Source organism: Octopus bimaculoides, chromosome 5 (assembly GCF_046866305.1).
Source record: "Octopus bimaculoides isolate indiv1 chromosome 5, ASM4686630v1, whole genome shotgun sequence".
NCBI classification, from domain to species: Eukaryota; Metazoa; Mollusca; class Cephalopoda; order Octopoda; family Octopodidae; genus Octopus; species Octopus bimaculoides.
In genome coordinates, this window is record NC_142932.1 from 31,502,100 (window position 1) to 31,513,324 (window position 11,225).

At 36.5% G+C, this 11,225-nt stretch overlaps 1 protein-coding gene across 6 annotated transcripts in view; it reads left to right on the forward strand.

Annotated features, from left to right (window-relative positions):
- The first annotated feature begins 4,182 nt into the window (after nucleotides 1–4,182).
- LOC106878581 (protein c-ets-1-A) overlaps nucleotides 4,183–11,225 on the forward strand; it is a 208,469-nt gene continuing 201,426 nt past the window's right edge. For all 6 annotated transcript variants that reach the window (XM_089352150.1, XM_089352152.1, XM_089352151.1 and 3 more), the window contains exon 1: nucleotides 4,183–4,323. The gene's annotated coding sequence lies outside the window, so the exon portion shown is untranslated. The remainder of the gene's footprint in view (nucleotides 4,324–11,225) is intronic.

An 11,225-nucleotide genomic window follows, 5' to 3' on the forward strand; every position in this document is an offset into this window, starting at 1 on the left:
TCTGATATTTAGATAGAAGATCTGATTCGTTTTTTTTTTCTTCGTTCTTTTTAGAAGATAGCTAGGGGTATGAAATATTCTGAGCTATGCATAGCTCGTGAAACTTTGTTGCATTTCTATATGATCGGTATCTCTTGAGGGTTTTTCACATAATCAGAGGTCAGTTTTCTTTTTCCAAAATGCGGATATAATTCAAAAGCTTATTGCATTTTTATTGCATTTCTGAAGAAATATACCTGAAGAATTGACATTTCAATTTACATATTACACGCACACACAAACACACGTATGCAGTTCGTATATCTTTTATCTTGCTTCTGTTATTCGACTGCGGCCATGCTGTGGTACCGCCTTGAATGCCCGACGAACGGGAACGAGAAACTCTTAGTAGCACGCACACACACACATACAGGACGGCTTCCTTACAGTTTTCCCCTACAAAATTCTCTCACGAAGCATTGGTTAGCCTGAGGCTATAGAAGCCCCCACCCAGGTGCCGTACAGTGGAATTGAACCTGAAAACACGTTGTCGCAAGAAGAACCTTTTAACCACACACACATACACACATAATTGTCTACAGACTTTTAATTATATATATCATATATAGACGAAACCCGGTGTTTAACGTTAAGTTTGGGGTTTAGGGTTAGGGTTAGAGTTTTGTTATGCTGAAAACGGGTGGTGTACGTATTCTTTACTTCCGCCTGATATATTATATATATATATATATATATATATATATATATATATATATATATATACCGGTGTAGGTTTGTTTACGTCCCTGTAACATACCGTGGTACTCCATCCGTTGCGACGTCGAGGGTTCCAATTGATCCGATCAACGGAAACAGCCTGCTCGTGGAATTAACGTACAAGTGGCTGAGCACTCCACAGACACGTGTACCCTTAACGTAGTTCTCGGGGATATTCAGCGTGACACAGAGTGTGACAAGGCTGGCTCTTTGAAATACAGGTACAACAGAAACAGGAAGAAAGGGCGAGGGAAAGTTATGGTGGAAGAGTACAGCAGGGTTCGCCACCATCCCCTGCCGGAGCCTCGTGGAGCTTTAAGTGTTTTCGCTTAATAAACATTCCCGGAATTGAAACCGTGATCCTACGACCGCGAGTCCGCTACCCTAACCACTGGGCCATTGCTCCTCCATTGTAACATACCAGTTCGGTAGAATTAAGTACCAGGCTTGAAAAGCTAAGGCGTGATCGATTTCTTTGACTAAATCCTTCAATTCGGTGCTCCAGTATGACCGCAATCCGATGACAGAAGAGATAAGTGAAAAGATGTATATTCTTTTATTCTTTTACTTGTTTCGGTCATTTGACTGTGCCCATGCTGGAGCATCGCCTTCAGTCGAACAAATCGGCCCCAGGACTTATTCTTTGTAAACCTAGTACTTATTCTATCGGACTGTTTTGCCGAACCGCTAGTTACGGGGACGTAAACACACCAGTATCGGTTGTCAAGCAATGTTGCGGGGACAAACACAGACACAAACATATACATATATATATATATATATATATATATATATATATATACGACGGGCTTCTTTCAGTTTCCGTCTACCAAATCCACTCACAAGGCTTTGGTCGGCCCGAGGCTATAGTAGAAGACACTTGCCCAAGGTGCCACGCATGTGGTTGGTAAGCAAGCTACTTACCATACAGCCATTCCTGCGCCGTATATACGTCTACTCATAAAGTTTTGGCCGGCCCAAGGCTGTAGTAGAAGACACTTACCCAAGGTGCCACGCAGTGGGACTGAAACCTGAACCATGTGGTTGGGAAGCAAGTTTCTTACCACACAGCCACTCCTGCACATATACATACATACGTGTATATATATATATATATATATATATATATATATATATATATATATAATTATATTATGCAATAGAATTTATACATAATTTTATAGATTTGCTCTGTATACCTGCATGTATGTATGTATGTATGTATGTATGTATGTATGTATACACGCGCGTACATAATAAATACAATTATTCTATACAAATATGTATATTCATATTAAGACCGTTGCGGGCAAGGCCCACCTATTACTTAATTAAAAATAACAATCGACTAATCAGCAGGCTTCTAACAATAGCTGTTAGGTGCTGGCTCCACCCGACTGGTGTTTGTAAACAAAGATGACCAATTAGAGCGAAGCTTGTATTCGTGTTTCGGTTACGCTTGAACTTCAGATTCATAATTACATTTCGGATAAGGCTTGAAAAAAGTTGCGTGTTTTAAGAAGGCGGCGGCGGAAACTGGCTAATTCTTTAAACTTTGTATTTTTTGGATCATCTAAGGAAAAAGGAAGAGAAGAAGACAGTAAGACTGAGCAAGGAGAACTTTTATAACAACAACAAGAGAAATATTACGCACACATACATATATTTACATACATTTATATCTACATACATCACACATTTTCCTTCCTCACTCTATCTCTCACTCAAACACAGATATATTGCTTCATCTACGTATATGCAATTCTCTCTCCCTTATATAGTGACACAAACATATATATATATATATATATATATATATATATATATATTATAAATATATACGTATATAAATGTGTGTGTCTATCTGTTTAACATCTATGTGTGAATTTACCAAACTCTCTGCTCAAGTCTGCAACTTGCACTGCAAGACGGTAGCGAAATCCCCACCAACTCCGCTTCTCTCTCCATAATATTCTCTCCTCGAATATCTTCCTTTCTATTCTAGTTCCTCAAGTCTTAAGTTCTTAAGTTTACTCACAAATCCACCCTCCCCGCATTCATTCACACATAGAGACACACACACGCATATATATATATATATATATATATATATATATATATATATATATATATATATATATATATATATATATCCGCATTAATTATATATTTATATATACCTATATCAATAAGGTTTTTCTTTTCTTTTTTTTTCAAACAAAATATCACATAATTATTTAGAAAACCACGCTTGCCTAACAAAAATAGTTTTATAACCAAGCTGAATAATTATAATAATTGTAATAATTTTTTTTTTATATGTTATTTGACATTAATATTTTAATAGTTTATTAAATCTAGCTTAACATTATTTTCCTTGTAAATGTTATAGATATAAAAAAAAAGTTATCTCTGAACTGACTTCGTACACAACACTACGCAAGTTTTCGAACACATCCGTTTCGTGTTGACTTTTGGAAAAAAAAGAAAAAAAGTATTCGGTACCACACTCGAGATAATATTTAAATTTAGGCGAGTTAGTCTCTTGCTACTCAGTTTCGCCTGAGAGTGCTCGGGGACCATATATATATATATATATATATATATACACACACGCACGTGTACCGTTTATATTCAAATAAAATATATATATACTTTACGTCATATATGTATACACACACACGCGTGTAGGATACTCTACTTTATAAATATACACAATATAAAAGATAGCTACATATATGTATGTATATATATATACTCTACAGAAAAAAGATAGGCTGTTTTAATTATTTTCTACACAACTGAAGGTAGCATTATCTAGTTCAAATTTTACCTCTGCAGTCTAACACAGCTAAGCTATTTAACTTTCAAACTAGTTGACAGGACTTGTTGACTCTCATATTAGCCTAAACTGTTCTTTTTTGTGTGTCCTCCCCTCCGTTCTCCCTTTCTGCCCTTAAGTTTCTAGCTCCCATTTCTTCATCTTCTCCATTATCATACATAACATATATATATATTATCCCTCTCACTGCAAAAACAACCCCTTAAAACTTTTTTTTTACGAAGGTTTAGGTACTGTAGTACCACGACAGAAACACGCTTAACGAAAATTTCTGAAGACAATTATTTGTTATACGCTTTACCAGAAAGAAGACAGAGACAAGCAACGAGGAAGAAACAGGAAAATATATTTTAGTGATTGTTTTGCCTTGATTAAAACAAGTCAGAAACCTCTATAGATGTAGACAGAAAAATACATATATATGTTATAGATATATATTGTTTAGTTTCACGTCTTCGCTGTTATTTTGTCACAAGTGGTTTATTTTAAACAACAAATACCAGGGAAAATACGACTGACTTTGTCCAAAATAATAATTATTAATTAAACCACAAAAGAAAGTGTATATATTATTGTTTTAACCAAAAGTTACACCAGCAAGAAACTTTTAAAAACTATATAGACGTTCATATCGATCTTTGCGTGTGTCTATACACATATATATATATATATTAATATACATCATATATATATATATAGCGGGAAAAAAATCATACGTAAAAAAGGTGAGGTGTGCTTTTGATTACCCCTATAACAAAATATATACGTCTATGTTTATGTTTATACATATATATACACACACACACACGTACATACAACGGAATTCGCTTATTATCACCACTGGGGGACGAAACCTTGTAAGATAACAATAACCGGTTGATCACTAAGAAAACAGTTTTGATAAAAATAACAACTATCATTATCTATTATAATAATAAGCGGCTTTCATTGTGTATGTGTGTATATATGTATATATAATAATAATATGCTTTTAACATATATGCCCGCGTTACCCAAGTATTATATGCATGTACATGTATTCCTAATGTTTAGTGTGTGCGTATAATCTGTGTATATATAACCTGTATTTGTATAATTAAAGGGAGACATGTATTTAAATAACTATACATACTTAGATATGTATATACATATTTACATACGTGTGTGTATGTTTACATTGCGTGGGTGTTGTACGTATATGTATAGATGAATATATGTATGTATGTATACACACATTATATATCCACATGGATATATTTATATATGTCTGTTTGTATTGCGTGGGTGTTGTACATATATATGTGTGTGTGCGTGCATGTAAAATAGCTAATATATATGCATACATGTATACACACATTAAATACTCACACACACACGCATAGATATGCATGTATATACGCACATGCATTTTGTGTTATTGTACGTATATGTATGTATTTATATATAGAAAATGTATATATTACACGCACTGAATTCATATTTATATATCTGTATATCTCTGTTTAAAATAACTTATATCAACTATGTATCTATAATATATATATATATATATATATATATATATATATATATATATATATATATATATATATATATATATATATATATATATGAATATATATTTAAAGTAACAAATATGTATAGGCGCACATCATTTGCTCATATATATATATATATATATATATATATATATAATCTGTCCATATATGTGTATATAGAAATGTTTGTATGTATACTTATATATATATATATATATATATATATATATATATATATATATAATCTGTCCATATATGTGTATATATAAATGTTTGTATGTATACTTATATATATATATATATATATATATATATATATATATATATATATATATATATATATATATGTGTGTGTGTGTGTGTGTGTATGGAATGAGGTTGATGTATCGCCTACTTAGCGTGTTGTGCTGTAAACAGGCTGGTCATGTCATTATCTCTATAGCATTAGGAATATTGCCTCCACAACACTTCTGTTATCTGTTGATCGTGTTATTGTTGTTTAGCCCTAGGCTGGTCTTGATCGAGTAGACCAATGATCATAGGCATTCAACTGCCTTTTTTGTCTGTGTGTTTTCCCAGACAGCATTGTTATTTTCCAAGCTGCCGATTCGGGTTCGACTCTCGGTCGACGCATCAGTTTGTTTCCGTAGACGCTGACATGAGTGTGGTTGAGAAGTTCGCTTTGTAACCACGAGGTTCCGGGTTCGGTCCTACTGCTCGGTCTTTCCTACTAAAACCCTGGGTCGACCAATGTCTTGCGAATAGACTTACGGATTTTTTTTGGGGGGGGGGGACAGAAACTGTATGGAAGGCCCTTGTGTGTGTGTGTGGCCATGTAGCTTGACAACCGGTGTTGGTTTATTTACGTCCCCAGAACTTAGCGGTTCTGCAAAAACTACTAATGGAATACCAAAATAAGTACCAGACTAATAATAATAAAAGGACAGGAGTCGATTTGTTTAACTAAAACCAGTCAAGGCGGTGTCCAAGCATGGCCGCAGTCCAATGACTAAAACAAGGCATAGAAAAAGTGGCATAACTACAGAGTTGTAGTCTGGTGGGTACAACTCTGTAGTTATGCCGAAAAAGTAAATACATTCTCTCTAGAAAAACAATCACCCGTGTTTTTTTTTTAACACTGTGGCTGCTATTTCTAGCACATTGAGCGACTACGTTAAAATGCCCTCGCTGGTTTCTGATAATGTTGTTTATTTAATGTGAGCGTCTGATAGTATTTCATGATAATGTTGGGATTATAGTGTGGAGGCGCGAGCAGATTGTGATAATAATGTTGTTCAGATACAGAGCAACAACTAGGCAATCAAAGGCGTTCCAGTCGTGACCATTCCATTTTTTATTTAATTATAAATAGCATATCGAAAATTACATTATCTTGCGATCTTTCGGTGTGTGTACGTATAATGGCGTACAGCCAAGCAAAAGAAGTGAGCAATTTTTGGGCCGTTGCACAGTAAAGCAAGGCCTTCGTTTCGCGGAAGACGCACACATCATGTTGAACTGTTGGTCCCTACACATTTTTTCTATCTCCATTATCACCCCTCTCATCCCTTTTTATCGAAGAGCAAAGACTTTACCATTCTTCCCAAGCGTTAAGCTAATACACCTGCTTGTTCTTTCCACACCTGTCTTCGTCTTTTCTGTAAATTTGAATTATGTATCATCATTTAATGTCTGCTTTCCATGCTGTCATGGGTTGGATGGTTTGACCAGGGTTGGCAAGCTGGAAGGGCTGCACCAGGCTCCAGTCTGATCTGGCAGAGTTTCTACAGCTGGATGCCCTTCCTAACACCAACCACTCCGAGAGTGTAGTGGGTGCTTTTATGTGCCACCAGGACAGGTGCCATTTATGTGATACCAGCATCTGCCATGATTGCTATTTTTCTTGGCTTGATGGGTCTTCTTCTCAAGCACGGCATAATGCCAAAGGTCCCCGTCATTGCCTCCATAAAGCCCAACACTTGAAAAGTACTTTTTCACATTCCACCAGCATTGACCCCTTTGCCTCCATGAGACCCAACTCTCGAAAGGTGCTTTTTACATGCCACAGGCACGAGTGCCATTTAAGTGACACCGTAACCATGACTACGATTTCACTTGTCTTGAGCGGGTCTTCTCAAGCACAGCATATCACCAAAGGTCTTGGTCACTAGTTGTTACCTCTGTGAGGCCCAAAGTTCAAAGATCATGCTTCACCACCTTGTCCCATTCCTTCCTAGGTCTACCTTTACCACAGGGTTCCCTCCACAGTTAGAGATCAGCACTTCTTTACAAAGCTGTCTTCGTCCATACACATCACACGACCATACCAGTGCAGTCGTCTCTCTACAACACCACATCTGATGCCTCTTATGCCCAACCTTTCTCTCGGGATGCTTAAGCAGTATTCCACACAGTTTCTACCTACTAAAACTCTTTCACAAGCCATCACTCAATTTGAGGTTATTGTACTTTCAAGGTACCGTGCTATGGGATTGAACCCAAAACCACATGTTTGCAAAGGAGGCTTCATCACACAGCTTTTTCCATGCCCAAATGTAATTAGTGCCTAATGATAGTGTTCTTTTAAATTTATTAATGCACAATCACAGATTGATATTGATGATGTTCAATAATGTGGAGGCATGTTCAGGTATGGAAAATTGTTGCACGGTGCAGCTCTCTGGCTGGTCGATTCCTGTCAAACCGTCCAGCCCATGTCAGCATGGAAAATGGACATTAAATGATGATGATATCACTTAATAAATGAGAAAAGAACAAGAGTTAACATAATCATTTTCATTAGCTTTTGGTCGTGGCCACCATTGCTAATTCTCTCTAATTTCATTGTTTCACTTTGTCTTTGCTGCCATTGGGATTAACTGAAGTCAATACCAGCGGAATACCATGGGTCATTTAAATTAACTCTGCCCAAACCCACTTTTCACAGCTCATCAGATTCCGACAGACTGACCAACCCATACCAGCATGTATGATGGACATCAAATGATGACTTGCAATGATATTTTACACTTAACTTGTTTCAGTCATTGGACTGTGGCCATGCTGGGGTACTAACTTGAGGGTTTTAGTATATGCGTGTATATGTTTGTGTGTCTGTGGTTGTCCCCCAAACATCGCTTGACAACCGATGTTGGTGTGTTTACGTCCCCGTAACTTAATGGTTCGGCAAAAGAAACCGATAGAATAAGTACTAGGCTTCCAAAGAATAAGTCCTGAGATCAATTTGCTCGACTAAAAGTGGTGCTCCAGCATGGCCGCAGTCAAATGACTGAAACAATTACAAGAGTAAAAGAGAGGGACTATATATACATACTCATACATGTGTATGCATATAGCTGTATATGTGTACACAGACATACACACATTCATGCATACACACACATAAAAGTGGTTCAAAAAGTAATGTGGTTTTTAATGGCATTACTTTCTGACTCTTCCTCGTATGTGTGTGTATACATATATATGTGTATGTGTGTGTGTGTGTATATGTGTGTGCGTGTGTGTGTACATATGTGTGTGTGTATATATGTGCGTGTATGTATAATTGTGTGTGTGTAAATATATACATGTTAGATTCCCCCTTTTTTCGCTGGTGTACACAGAATGATGGAGAGAATTAAGGGAAGAATCCTTCCCCCCACCCCTCCCCCCTGTCTGCTGTCTGTCTCCTCCTGTGCCAAAGTCCTCTTCCTCGCTTTCCCTTATCTCACATTAAAGAATAAAACATCAAAACACAGGAGATGATGGGAATGGTTAAGGAGGAGGAGGAGGACAAGATAGCTTCTTCTTGTGTAGATTTCCAACTAGGTTGAAATTGTTTTACTCCAGCTTCTCTCTCTCTCTCTCTCTCTCTCTCTCTCTCTCTCTCTCTCTCTCTCTCTCTCTATATATATATATATATATATATATATATATATATATATATATATATATATATATATATATATATATATATATATATATATATATATATATATCAGGTGTGGCTGTGTGGAAAGTAGCTTGCTTACCAACCACATGGTTCTGGGTTCAGTCTCACTGCGTGACACCTTGGGCAAGTGTCTTCTACTGTAGCCTCGGGCCGACCAAAGCCTTGTGAGTGGATTTGGTAGACGGAAACTGAAAGAAGCCTGTCGTATATATGTATATATATATATATATATATATGTATGTGTGTTTGTGTGTCTGTGTTTGTCCCCCCATCATCGCTTGACAACCGATGCTGGTGTGTTTACGTCCCCGTAACTTAGCGGTTCGGCAAAAAGAGACCGATAGAATAAGTACTAGGCTTACAAAGAATAAGTCCTGGGGTCGATTTGCTCGACTAAAAGGCGGTGCTCCAGCATGGCCGCAGTCAAATGACTGAAACAAGTAAAAGAGTATATATATATATATATATATAATAGGGTTGAGTTAGAAGATGGTACATGCCACCCTCTAAACCCCAATTCTTAAACTATCGAGGCCATCTTCCCCACCATCAGCCATCTTTGTGATGCGTCCTTGTAATGTTGCCTCATTCATCACACTTGTGGCAAATAAATTGTGTGCATGTGCGTATGAATGTTTGGATATGTGTGCATGTGTGTGTAATACACATATATGTATATATATATATATACACACACACACACACATAGGAATATTTGTTTATATGTGTGTATATATATATATATATATATATATATATATATATATATATATATATATATATATATATATGTTTTTGTCTGTGTATTTACATGTGTGTGTATATATATATATGTATGCTTGTATCTGTGTGTACATTAATGTGTACACGCACACACACAATCTTCTCCAGTGGACCCTAAGTTCCTTGGTATCTCCTTCCTATCTTTATCATGCAAACTTCTTTCTCTCTCGTTTTTCCCTTCTCTTTCTCCCTCTCCTCTCCCCCTCCCTCCATTTCTTATCTCTACCAACGTCTCCACACTGTCATCTCCTGCAGTCATAACTTCTTCTCCCTACCATGCATACATTTGTTTCATAAACACACACAGGTGTATACAGGGTGATTGAAAATAAACTCCCTATTTTAAAATGCTTATAATTCATTTATTAACTATAAGTTTTTTTCTCAAATTTGTTGTGTATGTTCTCTTTTATTCTCTTTTACTTGTTTCAGTCATTTGACTGTGGCCATGCTGGAGCATCGCCTTTAGTCGAGCAAATCGACCCCAGGACTTATTCTTTGTAAGCCTAGTACTTATTCTATCAGTCTCTTTTGCCTACCCACTAAGTTACGGGGACGTAAACACGCTAGCATCGGTGGTCAAGCGATGTTGAGTAACGCTGCAATGGACTGGCATCCCGTCCAGCTGGGGTGAACGCATATGCCATAGAAACCGGGAAAACGGGGCCATGAGCCTGGCTAGGCTTGAAAAAGAGCGCATAATGATAAAAACACTTTAACTCTATTTTTATCATATATCTGTTGAAATATACTGCCTTTGTTTGGTAAGTAAATTAGCGTGACATTTTAATGAACAGTTTTAATTAAGATCACTTTCAAACAGACAGTCTCAGAATGGTTGGTATCAAAATGGTTAAAGGCAGTATAACAGCATCTTACCACTGAAAATCAGCTCTGACTGACCTATATACTATGGGCCAAGATAACTAATCAGGCAAGTGTTATGCAAATCATGTTTGCCAGGTTCATGTCACTGTCCTGTAATGATCATTGCTGCCAGATTAATGAATTCTTGATTATTGCAGTTTCACCCTTTAGCATTTAAACCAGCCATAACCAGCCAAAATATTTTACCTGTTTTATGTTCAAACAAGTCAGATCTGGCCTTTCACACCTACCCTACCACATCATCAAAATCTTGAAGCTACATGAATGATTCAAAACAATGTGAATAAGTAAGGACTTAATAGAGTAAATCTGAACACTAAAAGGTTATATAAATTTACATGTTATGTATGTGCATACATTTCCTATGAACAAATGATCCAGTGGCTCAGTGCTTTCAAATTCCTTTTCAATGAAAAACAAAATTCTCTTGGAAAGACCAGGGAGAGCATCAGTTGCTTTCTAGCAT